This window comes from Aquarana catesbeiana, linkage group LG01 (genome assembly GCF_042186555.1).
Source record: "Aquarana catesbeiana isolate 2022-GZ linkage group LG01, ASM4218655v1, whole genome shotgun sequence".
Classification (NCBI taxonomy): Eukaryota; Metazoa; Chordata; class Amphibia; order Anura; family Ranidae; genus Aquarana; species Aquarana catesbeiana.
Window position 1 is genome coordinate 665,586,675 of NC_133324.1, and position 10,776 is coordinate 665,597,450.

At 39.0% G+C, this 10,776-nt stretch overlaps 1 long non-coding RNA gene across 1 annotated transcript; it reads left to right on the forward strand.

Annotated features, from left to right (window-relative positions):
* Nucleotides 1-3,572: 3,572 nt before the first annotated feature.
* On the forward strand, nucleotides 3,573-8,365 carry LOC141110598 (uncharacterized). Its single transcript, XR_012236305.1, has 2 exons — nucleotides 3,573-4,036; nucleotides 7,461-8,365. It is a non-coding gene; the product is annotated as an uncharacterized lncRNA (long non-coding RNA).
* The last annotated feature ends 2,411 nt before the right edge of the window (nucleotides 8,366-10,776 follow it).

The window sequence follows — 10,776 nt, forward strand, 5'->3', positions numbered from 1 at the left end:
CTATATTGACCTTTCTGTCCTCATGATTGCCAAGGACCATGTGTGAGTCTGCAGCCAAAGGCTTAATTTTTTTTTTTCATCCCAATGCTTACTGCTCATTGCTACAAAAGTTTTAAATCCCTCACATGTCTAGTTAGTGCTTTTTACAGAAGTCCCTTATGAGAACAAACTGAATGAGTTAAGAAGTATTTCAAATGTTATGTCCCTGTAGCTATTTGGGTTGTGTGGACTGTCTGCCAGTAGATTTGATATTAGGCAACATTAGCTAGACATGCTTTCTAAAAGTCATTGGCTAAAGCATCTGCTCTTTGAATGACCCTTTTTGAGAACATTTATGTTTTAATACCATTTTAAATAAATACCTACAACCATTTACAATAGCACAAACATATTAGAACATATCTACTTTCAAACAAGTGTTGGGAATGAGGTGGAAATAAGCAAAAGAATTAGTGAGTTGATTGGTCAAAGTGAAAGAAACTGGTCCCAAGTAAGAGATGAGCTTAGGAATTTTACAGTCTAATCTGCTAATGACAACATAGGACAAAACCAGTAAATAATAGATTAATCAATAATAATGTTCCCTATGGCTCCATGCACATTAGAAGCTAAAAAAATTATGGAAAAATGCTGGCTAAAAACTGCTTAATATTAACGTTTTTGTCTGCGTTTTTCAGTTTTTGTGCTGGCATTTATCAGTGTATAGCAGGTTGTTAAGAAACAGGCGGCCAGGGCATGCTAGGTTGATGACATCACAAGGGGGTGGGGTCATCTGGTGATATCACCAAGTGGCCCCACCCCTTCATTTATTTAACAGCAGCTACAAAATGGAGCTGTCAGACAGTTTGAGCCATAGTTGAGTGTGAGCCGCTTCTTTTTTTTTTTCAGGTCCGCAGCCAGCGTTCATCATAATTGATGTTGGATCTACGCCAGGGGACAATTTTTTTTTAAATGAAAGACTGGCTCTGCATTTTTACTCAATTATACCTCTTTTTGGGTGAATGAGTAGGGGTACAATGTACCCCTACTCATTCAGATGGGGGGGAGCGATCTGGGGCTTCCAGATTCTGATAAGCCTCCTGCCCACAGACCCCCACAACCACCAGCCAGGTCCAAGCTAACAAACAAATGCACAATCTCCAGCACTCAATAGAGGTTTCCAAAGCCAATTGACTCTTATTTCTGTATCTGCACCCTGGCTCTCACGGACATGCCATGCTTTGTTGCCTTTTCAAGACTGGGGAAGTCTGGACACACTGCAACCATAACAGAAGGTGCACCAGCCTAGTGCATTATCCTCAAAACATATTTTATTTATAAAAGGTATTGATAAGAAATATACTCACAAACCAATAGATACATCAAGCATGTCATAACAGAACAAGTCCTCCACAGGTCACATCACATAGAGGGACAATCGGGGTCCAACAGGTTAATGCGCGTCGAGGGGCTTGCACTCTACCTGCCCTCTTTGAGGATAATGCTCTAGGCTGGTGAGCGTTCTTTGTTTTATGGTTGTGGAGAAGAGGCCCTTGTCCCCATCAAAATGGTGAAAAAGTGCTTTTGTGGGAAGGTCCCCTGCCCCAAAGCACCCTCCCATGTTGAGGGCATGTGGCCTGGTATGGTTTGTGGGGGGTTGCTTGCTCGTACCGTCTCCCCCCCCCTTTCCTGGCCTGCTTGGCTGCATGCTCAGATATGGGTCTGGTATGGATTTTGGGGGGGATGCCAATGCCAATTTTTTTTACATTTTGGCATGAGGTTCCCCTTAAAATCCCTCCCCCCAATGGACTTAGGGGGAACCCAAAACGTTTTTTTCTGAAGTTTTGATTTCTGGCATTCTTTTGTTTACATTCAGCTGTCAGCAGGGAACCGGCTAATGAGTTATCGGTTGTTAAGGACGCAGTGGCCAGCTGGCTAGGCTGCTCCTCAACAACCAGCTAGCAAACTCACTGGTTGTTAAGAACCCCAGGTTGCCCACTGAGAAAAAAAAAAAAACACTGGGCACTGGCACTTATCAGCTGTGGACAGAGTTTAGGAGCTTTCAGTGTTTTTTTTCAGAAAAATTAGAGCACAGAACAAATTGCATTCTCATGTTAAATCATGAATGCTATTTGTTCTGTGCTCTAATTTTTCTGATGATACCAATGCTGATGATATAGTGAGTAGCTATGCAAGGTACATAAAAAGAAGCTACGCACCGTGGCTCCCAGCTTCTGATGATGAAACCCGTCAACCAGGACGCACAGTGCTTTGCACGCCATCACCCTTGAGCCATTTTTAAGGTTTTATAGCATTGGCTATTACAGATGTCTTCATTTTTCAATCTGTACCTGCCTGAAGGCTTTTAAATAAAATAAATTTTATACACTATGTGGAGCCTGCTTTTTTGTTTTCTCTGATTGCCACGAGACTTACCCTGGGATGTACAGAATGCAGTAAGGAGAGAACGATTGGAGTCGGTTCATGGTTCCTCGGGTCATGGAGACTGTTATTTACCTCTCTTGTTATATGGAATTGAGGGTCAACTACATTCGGTGAGTGGAGTTTTTCACTATTTCCACGAGGGGTTATGTTTGGGAGCACTTTGAATATCAAGTCACCATCTGTGGGAATTACACATGTTTTTGTTTGATTTTGTTTTTCTGAGGACATGCACTTAATATATACCTTTGAGATTTATGATACGTGTTATCAGCAAGCACTGTTTGTTCAAGGAGGTTTTTTTTTGTGAATCACTAATTAACCTTTGATCACTAGATTTGAAAAAGCTGCTGCATCTTACACTTCAATAGTCTTTTTAGATTTTAGTTATCCGGGCGTGAGTGTTTTGTAAATCACAAGTAGTGTATGTACCCAAATTAGCCATGAAAGGAGTTCCACCCCACCCAGCAAAAAAAAATACCTTATCTGCTGATTTTTAATATTAGGACATTACGTGTCCTGGAATCCAGCAATGTTGGTACCCCAGCCAATGATTCCATCGGCTCTCGGGTGCTGCCACAGCCATTTGTGGTAAGGAAACCAGCAGTGAAGCCTTTCGGCCACACAGCCGGCTCCCTACTGCACATGACTGAAGCGAGCTGAACTTTCTGAATGGAACGGCATCGGGGAAAGGAGGAGGGGGACCAAACTTCTGAGTGATCTCGCCGTGGCGAGATCTCGGGGAAGTGGGGACAGAAAACGATCTGAAAACCGCGAGTCTGTCAAAAACAGGTACCTGCTCCACCCCAAAAGGTGCCAAATGTGGCACCAGAGGGGGAGGAGGCAGATAAGTGGAGCTTCCACTTTTTAGGTGGAACTCTGCTTTAAGCAGTCCCCTGTACAGCAGCACACAGACTTAGAGAGGAAGGGGTAACACTGAGATCCAACCAGGTGTGCTGCCTGAAAATGTGCTGACATGGAACATGCTGGTAGAGGGAGGGGCAATGTGAGAAGAATGATTACCTCAGCAGTCTTCAGCTGCTCTTTCACAGATTAGTCAGCATGTAGGAGGCGAGTAGATGACACCACTATGTTCCTGGAATGTAACAAATAAGGTGGTATCATTTGCCAGGCTCTGCTGTGTAATGGAAATTTGTAAGTTCTGTATATAATTGTATTGTATTTTGTATGTATTGCACACTGCCCTCACTGTGCACACGGCACTAATAATGTTTTCAGTAAATGTTTACATTCTTTCGAGTCCTGATTAGAATTAGCCTGCCTATGTAACGCCCCTTGTTACCATAAATGTACAATTGTAATATTAATGTGATACCTACGTAATCATGTGCATAAAAACCTTCAATTGCGTCATAATAAAGCAGAACAGTAATTTGGAAAGATGCTGAGCGTATCTTTTGTGTCTGTTCCCTACTGCAGTAGTTATTATTAATTTGGAACCACTAATCAATATGAGGATAGGAGTTGCCTATCATCAATTCAACCGAGTCATGCATGGCGAGCTTTGCCTTAGGAGGGGATTCCAGGTGACCCTGAGTATCCGAAACGAGGAGCTTGAGACGATCCGGGAATTTCTGATAATCAGCCGGCTGAGGTAAGCCTTTTGCTTACATTTGAGTTATCAGACTTCCTTGATCGGTAAGGCATTTTCAGGACAAAGGGTACCTATTTTACTCCCCTTAATCGAACTGTATTGATTGGTGGTTATAAGTTATGTTGTCCCTGTCTATTGTCCATCGGAGTGTTATAAATAAGAAAGGGAAGAATAGTACTGTTCACAGGTATATGTAGTACATCTGCTAGATAAAGTAGTTTAGAGGCAAGAGGGTATAGGCACAAGTAGAGAAGAGAGAAGACTGGCCAGTCATTATGGGCATTAAATTAAGTAAGGGAATGAAGGGTAAGAGACCCTCAAAAATGCCCAGCGCAAGAGAAGCGCTATATATGAACCGAAGGTGTGGTTCCGCCTATACTGAGCCCCTATATTAATGGTTAAAGTGGACAGGGATCCACAATGGGTAACTGGGTTACCAAGGTCCACAGGGACTAAGAATAATGCAGAGTAAACAGCTAGAGAAACAAGTTATCTATGTGAGCAGGATGGATCAAGGGTGACATTAACACTAGACAGAAAGGGACATTTTCATGTTAAGTTGTGGGATGAATTTGGGGTCAGGCACTACTAGTAAAAGTCAGAAACAGAGAAATGAGAGTTAAAAACAGAATACTTTATATGTTGTCAGAGAGGGAAGATGGGATGAGCACTGTGGCTCCCCATCTGATCATAGAATCATAGAAGCTAGATATAAAAGTTATTTAAACAAAATAAGGAAAGCAAAATTTAGGCTGGGAAATATTAAAGAGTTAAAAGAAAGTGAGAGAATGATATGCATGTGTTGTTTACAAATGGGAAAAATGTAAGCGATTTTAGAGAGATATTGGTGTGTGTGCGAATGCTGGGACCTTTAGTTCTATTGCTTGTGTGTGTCATGTACGCAGATGTGACCCCCTCCTTTGTGCTCTCCTGAAAGAATGTGGTCAGTGATAAGCTGGAAAGACACCATGCCAATTTCTGTTTTTTAGACAAAACATTTATAACAAAATGTGCCGGGTTAACGAATCTAATGGTAAACAATGTGATCACAATTATTTTGAATCTGTTTTCCAAACACGGTAAAATGAAGGTTACATTTAACCGTGTATTACACAAATTGAATATCCTTTGATAGTGGAAACAGTGCATTTAAAAAAGGGAAATTAAGTAAAATTAAGTAATAATGAGTATTAATTTCTAATATGAGTTTAACAATTATATAGATATATTGAAACTGGTTTAGACAACCTTTGGTTGGAAATGAAATCCAGGTTAATGGGGAAATTTGTAATGAATGAGATTAGTTTAGATTAAGATAACAATTTTGTAATTTTACATTTATTCAATAAGCCCTTATTGAGAGAAAAAAAAGATTAAGATGAGGTTGTTATTTGGAATAAAGCTGCCATAATATTTAACAAAGCCAAGATGGATGGGATACATAAGAAGTTCTTCTACAAAAATGATATTGTAAGGTTTTTGATAATAACTTGATGTGCGGTCCATGATGTAAGAGTAATAATAAATAAAATTTAAATATAACAGTCCCATCACATCAAGTCCACACACCCTGTTAGGATAGATGCCACCTGCAGCCAGTTGTGTTATAGTTTTTGATGCTTTCTGGTCCATCATACAGATTATTGGTCTTTTTGTTTTTATTTATTTTTATTTTTGAAATCCAAAGCAGAATGTGTGGATTGTGAAATGATGTGCCCCTTTTCCTTGTAAGTGCAGTGGTATAAGCAGAAGAATATTTTGGATTTATGGGCATCTCTCCATGACCGCAGGGTATTGTTATCATTTGTTATAATATTGCCAGGAAAAAGTTGTCTTTTGAAACATGAAACTGGAGTTCTTACACAAATAGCATGATAGAAAACAAGCCATTGTAATATATTTATGCAAGCTGGACCCAGTAATGAATGGTTCATCCCGATATATCAGAGCTGCAGCTTTTATGCAAAGGTGCTATTAGACAAAGTTAGATATTGTTTTGGTCAAACATTTAATTTTTAATGGTCCGACATTCTGTGCAGCAAATATACAGCTAACTAAATGTTTGTCTAATGAAAGGTTTAAAATATGAGTTTATTTATGTACAAATCTAACAATGAAAAATGTGGACATTTATTCAAAAGAAAGGAAAAACCACATGTGTTAAATTGATGGTGTAGGAATCAGCTGCTGTGAGCCCAGTGCGGGACACACTCCCTGAAGACCCAGATATTACATTTTTTGTAGATTTGAGTATGCAGTTTATCACCCAGAAAGATACTCTGTATTCAAAGACATTGGATCCTTTTTGCCCAGCTCAAGAAGCAGAGCTCCATGTTTTAGCAAAGCCTGTGAGCTATAAAAAGAGTGTATATTTATATAGATAGTCGAGATATAGAGAGCTTTTGGTTCCATTTGAAGGGCCAGAAGTTTGTTTTTACTTCGGCAGGTAAACCAACCAAGCATGCCAAGTTAATTTGATTGGCTGTTTTCAGCCTTCCAGCTTCTTGCTGAGGTAGCCATATTAACTTTCACACATGGAAGCAGACCAGGTGACTAAGGATGCTGCATTTACAGCCCCGGACACTTGATGGGTCTGTGCAACTCACAGATTCCACCCTAGTTCTGGCCCAGTATAGCTGGGATTAATAATTCAACTTTAAGGACCCCAGAACGAGAAGAACAAGTGGTCCACAGGGGGCAACTTCTTATGAAACAGGACTTTGGAAAAAGTGATCATTTATGTCTGCCAGCCACTCTTTTCCCTTCAGCTTGACACATGGACCGTGTCATCAGTCACAAGCAGTTATGGCTGCCTTAGTAAATGAGCGTGGGATAGAGCCAGGGTTCTCCACAGTTGTTTTTATAACATACCACTTCTTGTTTTACCTGTTACCAAAGGTGTTACCAAAAGCTGAACATCCCTCCCAGAGATTACATAAAAGATATATCCAGATGCCCAAGTCAGGATCTTACGAGTATGCATTTTGTCTGTATGGACATGTTTTTTGGATGTCCAGTGGCAAATGCTACTGCAAAGGCCACAGTAAAAAGTGTTATCAGAAGTAGTTTGTAAGTACAGAGTGCCAGAAAGTACAGAGAGTAACAGAGGAAATCATTTTTTATAGGAGAGTCCTTACTAGAAGTTTTGCGGTTTTATTTTTACACCCCCACTGTCTACAATGTAGCGGACAAAGTAGAGTAAGAAACTAGAAAACTTTTGCCTGAATGTTTTCTTATATTTTATGAAGCCCCTAAGGGGGATGTTGGACTCTCTCCCTATGGGATTTGGTTTGGGAGTGTGTTACTCACTTGCTAATATTTTGTCTCAGCAGCTGAAGTCCTCCATTCGGATCTCACGGAGAATGTTGCTGATCTTTTAAGGTTTTTTGACAAACTCATTTATGTGTTTTCTCCCCAATTCCAGATCCTAAAAGTTTGGAAGGATCTAAAACTAAAGCCAGGTGACTTTTGGATTGTTAAGAGACATTTATATATAAGGAAAAGTTTGGAGACTCAATACTGCATCTATTTCATGTACAGTTTTTGCAAAACTTGAAGGAAAAGTCACCTGGATCCACACCAGACACTGCAAAAATGACTAAATTAAAGAAATCTCTGTGTTTGATTTGTTTCCCTCTTGTGATCACAGTCTAGGGTACTTTTTGATTCAATTACTTTAATTGTAAGGGATATATATATTTGAAAAGTAGTTGAAGTCATATTTAGCCATGTTGAAGTCATATTTGTCTTTTGTATGTCTTCCATTATGTGTAGAATTGTCTGTGTTTACATATGCTGATAAGTCAGCATGCCAACAATTAAGCTAGAAGGCCATTCTGGCCACAGGAGTGTACAGCCAGTACTCTGTAAATATGTCTTATCAATCATTTGTTTTTCACAATGAAAAGTCATTTTGTAATGAAAAAGTTGCTCAGCTATTATTTTCTCCACAATGGAGTTTTTTGCCTCTTTGGCCAGGACTACCTCCACCTAAGCGTGTGGAGGTTCCAGGTTAAAGGTGATAGCAGGTATGGTTAGTGATCAAAATATTGATCAAAAGAGGGGAGACTGTAATGGAAATTTGTAAGTTCTGTATATAATTGTATTGTATTTTGTATGTATTGCACACTGCCCTCACTGTGCACACGGCACTAATAATGTTTTCAGTAAATGTTTACATTCTTTCGAGTCCTGATTAGAATTAGCCTGCCTATGTAACGCCCCTTGTTACCATAAATGTACAATTGTAATATTAATGTGATACCTACGTAATCATGTGCATAAAAACCTTCAATTGCGTCATAATAAAGCAGAACAGTAATTTGGAAAGATGCTGAGCGTATCTTTTGTGTCTGTTCCCTACTGCAGTAGTTATTATTAATTTGGAACCACTAATCAATATGAGGATAGGAGTTGCCTATCATCAATTCAACCGAGTCAGCTGTGTGACTGAGCTGTGTACATTTCAGAGCTGGATAGAAAAATATACAAGTCCCTAAGTAAAATGGGTACCTTATGTATAATTCATGTATGAGTGTATCTATTTTCCGGGTTTTGAGCTATAGCCTAATTTTTTTTATAGCAAAACACAATCTAGGCACCTCAACTTTGTGTCTTTTATCTATCCACAGGACATACAGTGTATTCTCAGAAAAGAGCAGCTGTACAAGCTATACATAACTATACCCTGGAACTGAGCCTTTTCTTGCAACATTTATTTTACTCAAAAATAACATTTCATCAGCACATTTACTATTTCCCAGGAAGCACTGTTCTTGTAGTGTTATTTCCAAGCAGTAGGCAGGTGGACTTGTATATAATTATGCTTCAGGTACAAGTGTGTCCCACCAGACACCACCTTTGAACTATGGTCTGATTAGCTCACTTAACAGATATATTAGCCAGGAGTGAATGCTGTTTCCGTGTGATTAGTATGAAGGAATCCCTGGGCAGTATGCCAGTCCAGCCTTATGAGTACGATGGTCTTAAACCAAGTGTACATGTCTTTTTTTTTGTGTCCTTGTGTAATTATGCTTTCAACAATGACAGCTGTTTCTTCTCAATGTCCCAGCAACAGCTCAGTTAATTGTAAAGTGACTTCTCTGTTTTATATGTGATGGAACCTCATCCAGGCTGACAGCAAAACTGCCTGTTACCTAAAAATGACACTTTGTTTTAAGTCCCTTAGGTTACCTGATCTATTAATGGATATCATTTTTATCACATACATTCAGTTTCAGCAGTTTCTGACTTTTTGTTTTAATTATATGTTCTCCCTTGTTTGGTTTTGATTTATTAACGGGATGATATCTTAAAAGCATTTCTCTGATCCAAAGCTTTAGTCACAAGTGCCATATATTCTATGTTTCTCATGAGCAATAGCATAGATTTTTCTAATCGAATCTGTCAACACTTCATAGCTAAAATGCAAACAAGGGAACATCCAAAATACATTACATTTGTGCTGAGTATAATTTAATGTATGCTTTTGGAAGAACACTAAGGTTTAGTGACTAGTGACTAATAAAAGTCCATTCTTTCATGTGATTAATTTGGCAAAATTATCTTAGTGCGGCTAACAAGAGTCTCAGACATTTGTTGAGCATAGACTGTGGCCACTTTCGGCTCTGTAGATACCAAATTGCAGATGTGAATGTTCTCTGTCTCAAGAGGCAAAGAAATCTGACCACAAGCATAGTTTTGTTTCATATGCTTACATATCACTTACACAAGAAACTATTCAACAAGCCCCTTGTGTTTTACAGCCACTTCGCATAAAGCAAATGTGATCAAGTCAATGTAATCTTTTCTGCTTTTGGTTTGATTGTCAACAGTCTAACATCATGTAGACTCAAAAATGTAATGATCATCTTTTCTTTCATTCAAGTTACTAGCTATTGAAGTATTACATTGTAAGTGTAGTGTTTGTTCATTATCTATATTGTGGCTTTGAATGATTGCTAGGTGTAGACTTGCTTTTAAGCACCACCTGAGTTCTACCTAACCGGAGACAAAAGGGTGCTCTCACTTTCTGCTTTTAGAGTTTAATACTGTAAACGACCAGGTTTTACACTTCTTCATAGCTGTTGAATGCAGAGAATATCATCTTAGTAGGTCAAAACACCCAACCAAGAATGCATAATAAATCCCTCCTGATATTGTAAGCCCTAAAAGTGGTAGGTAACTGCTGCTCCTATGAATTTTATGGGTGTATTCCAGAAGAATTTAGTGCTTGCCTACATTTAGCCATAGAAGTTTTGATCTATAGAAATGATCAAAGTGTTAAAGTATAATTAATGGCAACTTTTTTGTTAGTTTTGGATAGAGTGTACATGGATTAGAATACCTGCCCTTTTTTTATTGCTGTCTTTGCCCCCTGTTAGGCTGATTCACCCTCTCTCTATGACCTGTTAATATATTATCATTGAAAATGAAAGTAAAAGAAAATCCAACATTTTGGGTTGTCCCCAGAAGAGTAACAGTGGGGATATGTTCCAATGGGGACATATAGTTTTAGTGACCTGGGGATCCCCACAAGATTACCTTAACTCACAGGGATTTCCCCTCACTTCCTGATTTGGCTATGGGAAATTAATCTCCTCAATGGGATAAAGATGGAAAAAATAAACCTTACAGGAGTTATAAAAAGTTCTGCCTATAGCTCTACTTTAGGCTTTAGCGGGTAAAAGAACAGCACACAAGCACTGTCAATGTAGGATGATCCCAGCAAATGCAGGTTA